Source organism: Strongylocentrotus purpuratus, unplaced genomic scaffold, assembly GCF_000002235.5.
Source record: "Strongylocentrotus purpuratus isolate Spur 01 unplaced genomic scaffold, Spur_5.0 spur5_scaffold_1, whole genome shotgun sequence".
In the NCBI taxonomy this organism is placed as follows: Eukaryota; Metazoa; Echinodermata; class Echinoidea; order Camarodonta; family Strongylocentrotidae; genus Strongylocentrotus; species Strongylocentrotus purpuratus.
Genome location: NW_022145594.1, coordinates 26983029 through 26987525, shown reverse-complemented (window position 1 = coordinate 26987525; position 4497 = coordinate 26983029).

The following is a 4497-nucleotide window of genomic DNA, read 5'->3' as shown; positions in this document are numbered from 1 at the left end:
AAAAAGCGAGTAGGTTCGTTAGCTGCCCGCGTTGTCTACGTGGCAAAAGAAATATTCGATTACTTTCAAATCGTCAATGTTACATATGCATGAAATCTTAAGATGAAGAGAGGGATTCAAGTTTCTTTTGAACATTACCTCTCAGAATCTCTGATTTCAAAACAATTTTGTTTTCCCCCCTACCTGACCTAAACTGGCCACATCCTTGTCGTATTAATCTTGCCTTCCCCTTCTCCAGAATATCCAAAGAATGGCATCTCTTAACCTGAAACAAAACATCATTATTGGCATTACCATGATGCTGCTAACCTCCCCCCCCCCCCCCCCCCCCCCCCCACATGCACACACAAACAATTATCCCCCTTATTTCATTACATGATACAGAACAAAACCAAAGAAAAACTTTCAGAAGAATTAAAACATCTGCCTCAAATACAGTTAATGTTTTAGTTCAAATTTATCTGGGCTATGGTCTTCATAAACTTTCCCCAAGTCCTTGAACAACCACCTCACTGGGTCTGATTTTAAAATGCACTAAACTTCACAGTAAATAATCATGAGCATGGTACAAAAGTATCAGGACATTTAATAAGTATACTTTTAACTTCCACCAAAAATAGACACATTGTAAGGCAAGACATTCATGAGCTTTATTGAAAGGTTGTTCAAATCCAAGGCAAAATAATGCCATCATAATTTGAAAGTATATTTGTATCTTCGCATTTTTATGACTATAACCCGATCCATGTGTTTTACCAGCAAAAAAACAGCTCTTGGTATCAGAGTTGGTAATGCATCTCATTATTTATTCATGACTTTTCATAAAAAAACATTTATTGGAAGAAAAAAAAACATACATGTGCACATGAAAGGAATATAAGCTATATCAAAAGTTTGTTTAATCAGAGGCAAAATAATGCCATCATTTTTTGAAACTATATTTGTACCATCACATTTTTACGACTATCATGTTAAGCCGATGTGTAGTTCATCAACAACCAGTAACAAAAACAGCTTTTGGTAATGCATCTCATTACTTATTCATGGTTTTTCATAGAAAAACAATTATTCAGAAAAAAGATACGTGTACAGACTGTACATAAAAGGGTCTCTGACATACAGGTACATGTACACCTGTATGTAATTTATTGACCTTCTGTCTCTGAATGAGACTATGGTTTAATCACTCACAACACTACTATGCAATGCTTCTGACCTTTATATTTTTTTTTTTCCATCTACAATGATTTCCATTTTGATATCGGTTTCATTATAAACTGGGAGAAGATACCATGATATATTACATGCTGATAGCATTTCTTCCCGCTTCCATAAATGGCCAGCTAACATACAAGTAAGAAGGAGAGTAGTCGATTGCAGCTAATTTGAGATAATTTTTTATATTTAAAAGCACAACACAAACCTTCTGTAACTTTCATGAACAACAAACAGATCAACAATAAATATTGTTTGCATTTATAACCGGGTCAATAGCCCCAACAAAAATAGGGAAAGACATTGAATCAAAACTTGGACAAAGGGTAAAGATTAATCGTGCAACAAAAAATTATAGCACAAACAAAATAATAAAATCACCCATCTAATATGTAAATGTACATGTGTATGTAAAGGTTCGTTCAGTTCATTTCATTTTTTGTTTCCATTTTTGGGGCATCACTTTAGCAGAATACTACCCCCCCCCCCCCCCCCCCCCTCTTGTTGAGTTATGCATAAACCATGCTGCCATTCGGAAGGGGGAATAGTTTGAAGAGATGTTGTACTTTGGTGTGTTAAAGCAAAGTTAAGTATCCAACACCGCCACTTTTTTTAATACACAAGGGTCTCCCCCCCCCCCCCCCCCCCCCCACCTCCTGCACTGCATACCCATAACATTTCAATTTATGAACAGCAGCCTGGTACACACACAAATAATAACAACAATATCTCAATAATTAGATTAAGAATAATATTACGGCCTTTCTTCACCCGGGGTAGCCTCAGCAAAGCAAATTTAGAGCTCTTCCGGAGGGCCAACCAGGGCAAGTGCCCCATGCTCCCCCATAGCTATGCCATTGCCTACGATGAATATAGCCCCCCTCCCCCTCATCATCTTCAATATATGTGTCATGTGAAGTAGCAGGGGGCCACTTTCAGAAAGCGAACCAAAATAATTGTAATAGACTGTAACGAATCAAGCATTCTCGATATCCAATTCCTTATAAAATTAAAGAAAGAAAAGATGACAAGTCACCTCTCTCATGACATAAAAACTTGAAGCTGCTTTCTATAATTTCTCAAGTCGATCTGGAACGAGGTCCCTTAATTTCAAACGGCTCAAGTGTCAGGGAATCGTCTGGACATGGATGTGTATGGGAGGGGCTGAGGGGTGAAATTGTCTGGTCATAAATGATTGCAGGCGGGGGAAGCTACGCAGAGGCGAGGCCCATAATTAGGGCTGCCATCTTGAAAAAGTCATAATAAATCCGCGACGTTGTTCTCACACAAAAGGAGGTGCCAGGGTGGAAGGTTTACAAAACACTTTCGATACAGATGGAGCAGGAAAGATAAGATACTAATAAGTGTAGACATAATAAAAGCCATGTTATGGGATCCAAGACTGATAGTATTGTCAAAATTAGCCAGTTCAGACTATTACAAAATTGATATGACAACTCATGTTCATACAAATGCACATGTATTGAAAGGAGCTACATGTTCAGGTACAGATTAGAAAACAACAAAATGTAAAGAAACGTCACATAAAGAAACCAATTTTGAAGAGGTGAACCAATATGACAGCTATCCTATCATCAGTGCATGCTTGTTACAAGCCCTGCCAAGTTATTCAATATTTGTACGATATGACGTTAAGAGTAAGACTTAAGCACGACACTGATTCTTAATCAAGCTTTTGTTTGAAAAGGTTATAAATCATGTTATGTTTCTTTATTCAACATTAAGACTACAAAAAAAGTAATTAGTAATTGAAAAAATGTTGCTACCGTATACAATTCTCTGATACATGTAGCTATACAATAAATACTGCTAGACTGAACGCATGCTATGTTTCTCTGCTCCAAATACTGGGAAAAATCTTGTTTACTTCTCAACTGTATCCTAGCTGCCAAAAAAGAAAAAGAAGTCAATCAATTTGTTAACCATGCTTTACAGAGGTAGCCAAAACATGTTAGATATTTACATTTGGATAGATTCTATCTTTCTTTATTACTGGTCTCTTTACTCTCTTTTTTTCCCCTCAAGAGGTTTTTTTCAATTGGTAAAATCAAAAGTCAATCAACAACTATTTCATTTCATCAATGTGTATCCACTTTTTTTCTAATATACTATTTTCAGAACATGACACCTTTCAAACAAGAAACACATCACTTTTTACAAATTGTATAGGGTGGGAGTTTAATTTTTTTTTTTTTTTTTTTGGGGGGGGGGGGTACTTGACCTAACTTGGGGGCTAGTTTCCAGATAACTAAATATTATATAAGAAAAATACTCAATAATAAATAGCCACAACAAAAACAGCTATTGGGGCAAAACAGTGAAATAACAGTTTTTTGGGTCATGGAAAAAAATTGTGACATGCATTAAAAACATGAGACTGATGAAATGATATTTCAAAAAGTAAGAAATTCATTAAAAGGCCTTCAAAATTGTTCAACTACTGTACCCCAGTTCAAATGCTAGGTGAGGTACTATTCTGGCAAGTTATCTCCATACTTTAAGATCAGTGAGTCTTATATCCTAACCTTGGACTTCAAGGGTAAAGCAAGTATTGAACAAAATTACATACTTCTCCCTAATTTTGGGATTTTCATGAAAGAGTTTTTTTCTTCAGAAACCTTTCTTTGGGATGCCAGTTTCTTGTCAAGTGATGGCGCCAGACAAGTTTGTGAAATCTTGATCAGCATCTTGCCTTTTGTCCCCATTACATGTACATGTACATGAACCTGTAAATGTAGATGGATTCGGCAAATTCAGTCATTCTTGGATCAGTGACAAATTAACAAGAATCATTTAGTATCAAATAAAATCAAAATCATTTCCATTCAGAACAATAATGATAGACATGCACATGAAAAAACAGGTGTTGAAAAACTTGCAAAATATTCCTAAATTTCTGATTTTTACCATAATTTGTACTATAAAATAAAGACAAGTACCTATAGCTGTGTGTTAATTTGGCTATGAAAAAGCGACACCAAACTTTCTTTTATTTCTAACTGTTCTCACAGTTTTGTTAAAGGTTTTAATTTGCAAGTATTTAAAGTCTATATCATGAAGTTTATATTGTATTCAGACCAAGAGTGTCTACTGGCCTATGTTCCAAAGGTTTGAGTGATTTTAATGTCTAAGTCCTATTTTCTGAGTGCTTGAAATTTTCATATACATGAACTGTACATATATGCTTGAAAGTTCAGCAAATGTTTCAATGTTTTCCAAAAATGTTATTGTATTTCTTTCTGTGTTTGTGTCAGTTTGGCA